Here is an 11,421-nt window from a genome sequence, read left to right as displayed (position 1 = left end):
AGCACATTTTGAATAATTGCGTGTCTGATCAGCTGCATCAGTACCTGGTGGACTATGATCTGACCTCTCCCCAAGAACTGGGTAAGAAGGCAGACAAGTGGGTCAGCACCAGGGTGAGTAGGAAGGCTCACACTGTGGGTGACCACAAAATGAAGGAAGCAGGTAAGTCTCAGTATAAGTGTGGGGACAAAGATAAAAAAAAAGTCTCCATCAGCCCACAAAACTCATCTGGTGATGGGAACAAATCCTCCTCTTCCTCTTCCTACTACAAAAAGCCTTGGTGTTGTGTTTGCAAAAACAAAGGCCGTAGGGCAGGGGAGAGCTCCTGCCCTATGAAAGGCACCACTAAGTCTTCCACCACTACTACCCCCACTTGTACTTCTAGTTCCCCTCACAATAGCAGTAGCGGTGGGACTACTAACAGTAGTCAATCTAAGAGTGTATCTGGGCTCACCTTAGAGTCTGTAGTGGGGTCTGGGCTAGTTAGAGAGACCACTGAGGCTGTCTTGGTCCCTGCTGGGGGCAATGACTTTGCCACCCTTGTTGCCTGTCCCCTTAATATGGGTATGTACAATCAGCATCCCCTCATAAATGGTGGTGAGGCTGAGGCCTACAGGGACACAGGTGCCAGGCTCACTATGGTGACTGAAAAACTGGTGTCTCCTGAGCAACATCTACTTGGTCACACGTAATAAGTGACTGACATTCAGAACAAGACCTTGTGCCACCTCACGGCAGTTATTGATTTCAGCTGGGTGGGTGGGTGGGGGGGGTGTTACAGGTCCTAAAAAGGTTGTGGTTTCCTCAGACCTAACTGTAGAATGTCTACTAGGGGACGACTTGGAGACCTCAGCTTTGGCAGAGGTGGAATTGGAGGTGCACGCAGCAATGCTGAGCATCCAGGGCATATCTATGCCCTTACCAGAGCACAGGCTAAGAAGCAAAAAGAGCAAGGAACCTTGGAGCCTGGAACAATGGCCTAAGAGCTTCCTAAATCCAAGGGCAGGAACTGTAAGAAGTTATGCCCTACTCCAGCCGCCAGTGAGGATTCAACTCTTGAGGGTTCAGAATCCACTCCCTGGGTGGAACCTACACCAGACGAGCTTCAAGCTGACACAGCTGACCTCTTGGGTGCAGGGGGGCCACCAGGGATTAGCTCAGTAGGGAACACCACGTTTATCCAACACTGGAGAGCTTGAGGCAGCAAGCTGCAGCACAACAGGCAGGGGATGTCAGTGGCACCCATAAGGTGTACTGGGAATACAGACTCCTTTATTCAGAGTCCAGGGATCTCAAAGTTGGTGCCACCAGAAGATTGGTGATCCCTCTGAAATGTAGGGAATTTCTGTTGACCCTTGCACATGACATTCCCCTGGCAGATCACTTGGGGCAAAGTAAGACTTGGGACAGGCTTGTCCCACACTTTGACTGGCCCCACATGTCAGAAGACACAAATGTGTTTTCTCGCTCCTCTGTCACTTGTCAAGACAGGTGGCAACCCAAAGGCCCCCCTCACTTCCACTTCCAGTGGTTTTGGTTCCCTTTGAGAGGGTTGGGGTAGATATTGTTGACCCCTTAAACCCTCCATCAGTCTCTGGGAACAGATGTATACTGGTGGTAGTGGACGATGCCACCAGGTACCCGGAGGCCATTCCTCTTAGGACCACTACAGCTCCTGCAGAGGCCAAAGCCCTCCTCATTATCTTTTCAAGGGCGGGCTTCCCAAAAGAAGTGGTATCAGACAGAGGTGCAAACTTCATGTCTGTATACCTGAAAGCCACGTGGAAGGAACGTGGTGTGACTTACAAGTTCACCACCCCTTACCATCCCCAGACAAATGGCTTAGTAGAGAGATTTAATAAAACTCTCAAGGGTTTGATAATGGGGCTCTCTGAAAAACTCCGCAGGAGATGGAATGTCCTATTACCATGCCTTCTCTTTCCCAACAGGGATGACCCTCAGAAGGGTGTGGACTACGGCCCATTTCAAGTTCTGTTTGGGCACCCTGTTAGAGATCCCCTTGCTTTTGTTAGGTAAGGCTGGGGACAACCTCTCAGGCCCCCAAACAAGACATAGTGGACTATGTGCTTGGCCTCAGATCAAGGATGGCTGAGTACATGAAGAGGACTACTAAAAACCTTCAGGCCAGCCAGGAGCTCGGGAAGCAATGGCATGACCAGAAGGCTGTCCTAACTGTCTACCAGCCAGGACAGGAAGTGTGTGTCCTGGAGCTTGTGGCTCTCAGGGCACTCCAGGCAAAGTGGAGTGGTGCCCACACCATTGTGGAGAGAAAAGCGGGGGGGTCAGCTACCTGGTAGACCTTGGCACTCCCGGAAGCCCCCATAACCCCTATTATGATAGGTCAGACATGGCTCTGCTCATGGCTACTGATGAGCGACAGGAAGAGGAAAGAGACCCTCTCCCTGACCTCTTCTCCCACAATACAACTGATGGCTCGATTGATGGGGTAGTCCTTTCTGTCTGCCTCTCTGAGTCCCAAAAGGAGGACTGTAGAAACATCCTAGGGCAGTTCTCAGAACTCTTCTCCCTGACACCTGGTCAGACCACACGGTGTAAACACACCATTGACACAAGGGACAGTTTGCCTGTGAATAGCAAAATTTACAGACAACCTGACCATGTGAGGGAGTGCATCAAATCTGAAGTTCAGAAGGTGCTAGACCTAGGGGTTATTAAGCCCTCAGATAGCCCTTGTCCAGCCCTGTAGTGCGTGTCCCAAAACCTCACTCCCGAGATGGAAAAAGAGAAATTAGGTTTTGTGTTGACTACAGAGGTCTCAAAACTGTTAAAAAACACTGATGCTCATCCTATATCTAGGGCAGATGACAAGTATCTGAGCACCTTTGACTTGACTGCTGGCTACTGGCAGATCAAGTTGGCAGATGATGTTAAACCCAAAACAGCATTTTCCACCCCTAGTGGGCATTATCACTTTACAGTGATGCCCTTTGGGTTGACCCCTATTGGGGTCCCAAGCGCGTTCAGCTCCCCTCTACAGATCTTACTCACCTGGGTGGGGGTCCGACCTTCACATTCCACTTTTTTAGTACATGGCTTGGTCTCCCCCTAGGGTTCCTGTTGCATACTGTTCTTTCACTGTTTTCTATTGCATTTCTATGACTTTTCCTATGTACCAGTGTGTGTATATAATTGTGTTTACTCACCTGCTAACAGAGCATAACCTATATAGTAATTTAGTATTGATGTTACCAAATAAAGGGCCAGATGTAGGAAGGAAGCAATTTGCGAGTTGCAAATTGCGAGTCCTTCCGACTCGCAATTTGCAACTCGCAAATTGCTATGCAGTACGGTGTCTCAGACACCGACTGCAACTCGCTATGGGGTCGCAATGACCCACCTCATGAATATTCATGAGGTGGGTCGCAAATTGCGGCCCCATAGCGAGTATAGGCACTCGCTAACATGGAGGCCTGCTGTAGTCAGCAGGCCTCCATGTTAGCGACCTGCTTTTCAATAAAGCAGTTTTTTTTTTTTTTAAATGTAGCCCGTTTTCCCTAAGGGAAAACGAGCTGCATTTCAAAAAATCCGAAACCTTTTGTTTGAAAAAATATTTTGGGGTCCATTCACAAAGGGGAAGGGGTCCCATGGGGACCCCTTCCCGTTTGCGAATGGGTTACCATCCACTTCAAGTGGATGGTAACTGCGACTCCATTTGCGACCGCATAAGCGGTCACAAATGGAATTGCATACCATTGCGAATCGCAAATAGGAAGGGAACACCCCTTCCTATTTGCGATTCGGAAATGCATTTTACGAGTCGGTAACGACTCGCAAAATGCATTTCTGCATAGGAAACACGCATTTGCGAGTCGCAAACGGCAAATTTTGCCGTTTGCGACTCGCAAAGTGCTTCCTACATCTGGCCCAAAGTACCTTTATTTTTGTAACACTGTGTGGTTCTTTCGTGTGTGTAAGTGTTGTGTGACTACAGTGGTATTGCATAAGCTTTGCATGTCTCCTAGATAAGCCTGTCATGCTCATCCACAGCTACCTATAGAGAGCCTGGCTTCCTGGACACTGCCTACACTACACTAATAGGGATACCTCGACCTGGTATAGGGTGAGAACACCTTAGGCGTATACCACACACCAGGCCAGCTTCCTACATTGGTGGTCTAGCGTTGGGATAAGCACTTGCAATTGCCTTACCACTCTGTCACTGGGTACTTTCCACAGGAAAGGCTAGTACTGTTAGGTACACAATACATCTAGTATTAGGGATCTAGGGCCAGATGTACGAAAAAAGCAATTTGCGACTTGCAAATTGCGAGTCCCTGCGACTCGCAATTTGCAAGTCGCAAATTGCTATGCAGTACGGTGTCTCAGACACCGACTGCAACTCGCAATGGGGTCGCAATGACCCACCTCATGAATATTCATGAGGTGGGTCGCAAATTGCTGCCCCATTGCGAGTATGGGCACTCGCTAACATGGAGGCCTGCTGACGTCAGCAGGCCTCCATGTTAGCGACCTGCATGTCAATAAAGCAGGTTTTTTTTTTTTGAAGTGTAGCCCTTTTTCCCTAAGGGAAAACGAGCTGCACTACAAAAAAAAACCGAAACCTTTAGTTTCGGATTTTTCAGGGCAGGGAGTGGTCCCTTGGACCACTCCCTGCCCTGAAAAAATATTTTTGGGTGCAATCACAAACTGGAAGGGGTCCCATGGGGACCCCTTCCAATTTGCGATTGGGTTACCATCCACTTGAAGTGGATGGTAACTGCGATGCCATTTGCGACCGCATATGCGGTCGCAAATGGTATTGCATCCCAATGCGACTCGCAAATAGGAAGGGAACACCCCTTCCTATTTGCGAGTCTGAAATGCATTTTGCGAGTCGGTAACGACTCGCAAAATGCATTTCTGCATTGGGATACGCGTTTTGCGACTCGCAAACGGCAAATTTTGCCGTTTGCGAGTCGCAAAACTTTTCGTACATCTGGCCCCTAGTCTCCTGAGTTTGGGTAAGCTAGGGGTTGGTATAGCCCTTGCTCCAAAGCTTTGCTGGGAGCCTAGTGCTAGAGTAGTTAGGGACTCTACACCACTCTAGCTAGCTGACATGTCTTCAGCAGAGCACACCTCTCAGCCCATGGATTCTCCCTATGAGAACCGGACCTTCCAAGAACTTAGGGAGATATGTGCTGAGAGAAAGCTGAAGACAGGGAGAAATCCCAATAAATTCTACTTCTGGGCCTGCTCCTCCAGGATTGCCAAGAACATGCTGGTAGCCAGGAGGTGAGGAGGAAGAAGGAGAGTCTGACCGTCCAGTGCTAGAAAAAGATGATTTAGCCACTGAGGTGGGTCAGGAAGTACCCAAGGAGGATGAGGAAACGTCTAGACACACCCACAGTCCTGTCAGGAGCACTGTTAGCAGTTTAAAGGGGGGTCACACCAGTAGGTCCACCTTTGTCCTTAGAGGGCTGGTTGAGAGGGTGTCCAAGAATAGGAATAGATCCTCCTCTGCCCACTCTCACATCTCCTTGATATCTGAGGGAACCCAATGCTCAACTTCAGGGGAAGAATCCCTAGGCAGGGAACTCAGGCAACTGAGAATAGAGGAAGCCAAGCTGAGGCTGCAGTAGCAACAGCTAGCCCTAGATAGGGAGGCCTTGGCAGTGGAGAGAGAAATGCAGGGGTTGGGGTTAGGACCCCACGATGGCAGACGTACTAGTTTCAGGGACAACAGGGTCAAGGAGGACTCTTTCGACTCTAGGAACCTGAACAAAGTAGTCCCACCTTACAAGATGGGTGATGACATGTACAAGTGGTTCACTGGTCTGGGGAGGGCCTGTAAGGTACAGCGGATCCCTCAGAGGCAGTGGGCTGCTATTTTGTGGCTCTCCTTCTCTGACAAGGGTATGGACAGACTCCTCACAGTCAGAGAAGAAGATGCAGACAACCACACAGTTTTAAAATCTGCACTTTTAGGTGCCTTTGGTCTGACTTCTGAACAATATGGAATCAAGATGAGAGAGACCAGGGAAGAGTCCTCACAGAATTGGGTTGATTATGTGGCCTGTTCCTTGAAGGCCCTGGAAGGCTAATTGCATGGGAGCAAAGTCAATGATTATCAGGGCTTATACAGCCTAATCTTAAGAGAGCACATTTTGAATAATTGCGTGTCTGATCAGCTGCATCAGTACCTGGTGGACTATGATCTGACCTCTCCCCAAGAACTGGGTAAGAAGGCAGACAAGTGGGTCAGCACCAGGGTGAGTAGGAAGGCTCACACAGTGGGTGACCACAAAATGAAGGAAGCAGGTAAGTCTCAGTATAAGTGTGGGGACAAAGATAAAAAAAAAGTCTTCATCAGCCCACAAAACTCATCTGATGATGGGAACAAATCCTCCTCTTCCTCTTCCTACTACAAAAAGCCTTGGTGTTATGTTTGCAAAAACAAAGGCCGTAGGGCAGGGGAGAGCTCCTGCCCTATGAAAGGCACCACTAAGTCTTCCACCACTACTACCCCCACTTGTACTTCTAGTTCCCCTCACAATAGCAGTAGCGGTGGGACTACTAACAGTAGTCAATCTAAGAGTGTATCTGGGCTCACCTTAGAGTCTGTAGTGGGTTCTGGGCTAGTTAGAGAGACCACTGAGGCTATCTTGGTCCCTGCTGGGGGCAATGACTTTGCCACCCTTGTTGCCTGTCCTCTTAATATGGGTATGTACAATCAGCATCCCCTCATAAATGGTGGTGAGGCTGAGGCCTACAGGGACACAGGTGCCAGGCTCACTATGGTGACTGAAAAACTGGTGTCTCCTGAGCAACATGTACTTGGTCACACGTAATAAGTGACTGACATTCAGAACAAGACCTTGTGCCACCTCACGGCAGTTATTGATTTCAGCTGGGTGGGTGGGTGGGGGGGGTGTTACAGGTCCTAAAAAGGTTGTGGTTTCCTCAGACCTAACTGTAGAATGTCTACTAGGGGACGACTTGGAGACCTCAGCTTTGGCAGAGGTGGAATTGGAGGTGCACGCAGCAATGCTGAGCATCCAGGGCATATCTATGCCCTTACCAGAGCACAGGCTAAGAAGCAAAAAGAGCAAGGAACCTTGGAGCCTGGAACAATGGCCTAAGAGCTTCCTAAATCCAAGGGCAGGAACTGTAAGAAGTTATGCCCTACTCCAGCCGCCAGTGAGGATTCAACTCTTGAGGGTTCAGAATCCACTCCCTGGGTGGAACCTACACCAGAGGAGCTTCAAGCTGACACAGCTGACCTCTTGGGTGCAGGGGGGCCACCAGGGATGAGCTCAGTAGGGAACACCACGTTTATCCAACACTGGAGAGCTTGAGGCAGCAAGCTGCAGCACAACAGGCAGGGGATGTCAGTGGCACCCATAAGGTGTACTGGGAATACAGACTCCTTTATTCAGAGTCCAGGGATCTCAAAGTTGGTGCCACCAGAAGATTGGTGATCCCTCTGAAATGTAGGGAATTTCTGTTGACCCTTGCACATGACATTCCCCTGGCAGATCACTTGGGGCAAAGTAAGACTTGGGACAGGCTTGTCCCACACTTTGACTGGCCCCACATGTCAGAAGACACAAATGTGTTTTCTCGCTCCTCTGTCACTTGTCAAGACAGGTGGCAACCCAAAGGCCCCCCTCACTTCCACTTCCAGTGGTTTTGGTTCCCTTTGAGAGGGTTGGGGTAGATATTGTTGACCCCTTAAACCCTCCATCAGTCTCTGGGAACAGATGTATACTGGTGGTAGTGGACGATGCCACCAGGTACCCGGAGGCCATTCCTCTTAGGACCACTACAGCTCCTGCAGAGGCCAAAGCCCTCCTCATTATCTTTTCAAGGGCGGGCTTCCCAAAAGAAGTGGTATCAGACAGAGGTGCAAACTTCATGTCTGTATACCTGAAAGCCACGTGGAAGGAACGTGGTGTGACTTACAAGTTCACCACCCCTTACCATCCCCAGACAAATGGCTTAGTAGAGAGATTTAATAAAACTCTCAAGGGTTTGATAATGGGGCTCTCTGAAAAACTCCGCAGGAGATGGAATGTCCTATTACCATGCCTTCTCTTTCCCAACAGGGAGGACCCTCAGAAGGGTGTGGACTACGCCCCATTTCAAGTTCTGTTTGGGCACCCTGTTAGAGATCCCCTTGCTTTTGTTAGGTAAGGCTGGGGACAACCTCTCAGGCCCCCAAACAAGACATAGTGGACTATGTGCTTGGCCTCAGATCAAGGATGGCTGAGTACATGAAGAGGGCTACTAAAAACCTTCAGGCCAGCCAGGAGCTCGGGAAGCAATGGCATGACCAGAAGGCTGTCCTAACTGTCTACCAGCCAGGACAGGAAGTGTGTGTCCTGGAGCTTGTGGCTCTCAGGGCACTCCAGGCAAAGTGGAGTGGTGCCCACACCATTGTGGAGAGAAAAGCGGGGGGGTCAGCTACCTGGTAGACCTTGGCACTCCCGGAAGCCCCCATAACCCCTATTATGATAGGTCAGACATGGCTCTGCTCATGGCTACTGATGAGCGACAGGAAGAGGAAAGAGACCCTCTCCCTGACCTCTTCTCCCACAATACAACTGATGGCTCGATTGATGGGGTAGTCCTTTCTGTCTGCCTCTCTGAGTCCCAAAAGGAGGACTATAGAAACATCCTAGGGCAGTTCTCAGAACTCTTCTCCCTGACACCTGGTCAGACCACACGGTGTAAACACACCATTGACACAAGGGACAGTTTGCCTGTGAATAGCAAAATTTACAGACAACCTGACCATGTGAGGGAGTGCATCAAATCTGAAGTTCAGAAGGTGCTAGACCTAGGGGTTATTAAGCCCTCAGATAGCCCTTGTCCAGCCCTGTAGTGCGTGTCCCAAAACCTCACTCCTGAGATGGAAAAAGAGAAATTAGGTTTTGTGTTGACTACAGAGGTCTCAAAACTGTTAAAAAACACTGATGCTCATCCTATATCTAGGGCAGATGACAAGTATCTGAGCACCTTTGACTTGACTGCTGGCTACTGGCAGATCAAGTTGGCAGATGATGTTAAACCCAAAACAGCATTTTCCACCCCTAGTGGGCATTATCACTTTACAGTGATGCCCTTTGGGTTGAAAATTGCACCTGCCACATTTCAGAGGCTGGTTTATAAAGTTCTACAGGGGTTGGAAAGCTTCAGTGTAGCATATCTTGATAATATAGGTGTCTTTAGCTCCAGCTGGGAGAATCACCTGGTCTACCTAGGACAGTGGTCTTCAAACTTGTTTTGGCCACTCCCCCCCCCCCCGAAAACTTTTTTAGAGGTTGGGCCCTCCCTCCCCACCACTACCAGAGGACAATTTCTGTACGTTGGTACTCTGCATCATCAACAGCTATCACCACCTGCATATCCCAAATCATAGCTGGTTATATTTGGCAAATAATATTGAACATGTGTTTAGCAAACTGAAGATTTGTGACTGCCTATGGGCCTCACTTACAAGAATCGGATGCGCCGACATTGATGCGTCAGATTTCTTCTGTTTCCCTATGATCCCCTAACAACGTCATAGATCCTCTGTATTTACAATACAGAGCTCCATGGTGCACGTTTTCACAGATGCATCAGAAAGTGTGATGCATCTGTTTGCGCTGAGCTTACGCATTGTTGGACAAGATCCGTAAAATGACACTGCTCTAGCAATGTGAGGAGGCTCTCATTGGAAAAACCCCAGCATCAATTTTATGCCTACTCTGAGCAGGCGGTACAGTTTTGACGCAGTGAAGTCTCAAAATGACAAAGTGAAATGTAAATTTAACTGCGTCAGAACTATGTGGCTTTCTCCCTGGTAAGGCCTACCCTGCATACATTGTACCTGTGGAAGGTATAGGGCCATATTTATACTTTTTGACGCAAAACTGCGGTAACGCAGTTTTGCGCCAAAAAAATTAGCGCCGGCTAACGCCATTCTGTAGCACCATGCGGGCGCCGTATTTATTGAATGGCGTTAACCGGCGTTAGCCGACCGGCGCTGCCTGGTGTGCGTGAAAAAAACCATGTACACCAGGCAGCACCGGCGTAGGGAAAAATGGCGTTTGGGTGTCCAAAAATGGGGCAAGTCAGGCTGAGGCAAAAAAATTGTCTTAACCCGATTTGCGCCATTTATTTTGGCGCCCAGGCGCCATTAACATGACTCCTATCTTAGCAAAGACAGGAGTCATGCCCCCTTGCCCAATGGCCATGCCCAGGGGACTTCTGTCCCCTGGGCATGGTCATTGGGCATAGTGCCTGTTAGAAGCCAGTGGAGGTGTAGTAATTCTTGGACAACTAAACGTTTCCTTGGTCTTTGTATCATGAGGTGATACCCCGAGACGCACCTTTTTTCGCATTTTTATTGTTAGCTTTGCGCAGTGGCAGTATCTTAGCCAATGAGGTCTAACCGAGGCGCGATTATTGCTTATTGAAAACTTTACCCAATACCCCGCCATGACGATTTGAAATATAGTCGATATTGGCAATTTTTGACAGTCTCTAAGGAGACTGAATATTAATGTTAAAAAATAAGAAATCTTTTAGTAATTTAAGTGAACGTGTTGGTATCGGGTAGACCACACAGAGGCCATATTTATACTCTGTTTGCGCCGGATTTGCGTCGTTTTTTTTTTACGCAAATTCGACGCAAAACAAACTCCATATTTATACTTTGGCGTTAGACGCATCTAGCGCCAAAGTTCATGGAGTTTGCGTCATTTTTTAGCGTGGACACCTTCCTTGGGTTAATGATATGCAAGGTAGGCGTTCCCGTCTAAAAAATGACTCTGAGGCATGTGCGCCGTATTTATACTCCCGGGCAAAAATGACGCCCGGGAGTGGGCGGGTCAAAAAAAATGACGTCCAGATGCTTTTGCATCGTTTTTTAGCGCCTGGTCAGGGCAGGAGTTAAGGGACCTGTGGGCTCGGAAGGAGCCCAGAGGTGCCCTCCCATGCCCCCAGGGACACCCCCTGCCACCCTTGCCCATCCCAGGAGGACGCCCAAGGATGGAGGGACCCACCCCTGGGACATTAAGGTAAGTGCTGGTAAGTATATATATTTATTTTTGTGGCATAGTGGGGCCTGATTTGTGCCCCCCTACATGCCACTATGCCCAATGACCATGCCCAGGGGACATAAGTCCCCTGGGCATGGCCATTGGGCAAGGGGGCATGACTCCTGTCTTTGCTAAGACAGGAGTCATTTCAATGGGGGTTGGGAGTAAAAAAAAATGGCGCAAATCGGGTTGAGGTGAAAATTTTGCCTCAGCCTGACTTGCTCCATTTTTTGACGGCCAAGCTCCATTTTCCCCTACGCCGGCGCTGCCTTGTGTAAGTCATTTTTTTTCACGCACACCAGGCAGCTCCGCCGGCTAACGCCGGCTAACGTCATTGAATAAATACGGCGCC

The 11,421-nt window shown here is 49.1% G+C and overlaps 1 non-coding gene across 1 annotated transcript; it reads left to right on the top strand.

Moving 5' to 3' along the window:
• Positions 1 to 10,380: 10,380 nt before the first annotated feature.
• LOC138266719 (U4 spliceosomal RNA) lies at positions 10,381 to 10,521 on the top strand. Its single transcript, XR_011199651.1, has one exon. It is a non-coding gene; the product is annotated as a U4 spliceosomal RNA (small nuclear RNA).
• The last annotated feature ends 900 nt before the right edge of the window (positions 10,522 to 11,421 follow it).

Source organism: Pleurodeles waltl, chromosome 11, assembly GCF_031143425.1.
Source record: "Pleurodeles waltl isolate 20211129_DDA chromosome 11, aPleWal1.hap1.20221129, whole genome shotgun sequence".
NCBI classification, from domain to species: Eukaryota; Metazoa; Chordata; class Amphibia; order Caudata; family Salamandridae; genus Pleurodeles; species Pleurodeles waltl.
Note: the sequence above shows the minus strand (reverse complement) of the source record. Positions and strands in the feature narration are given on the sequence as shown.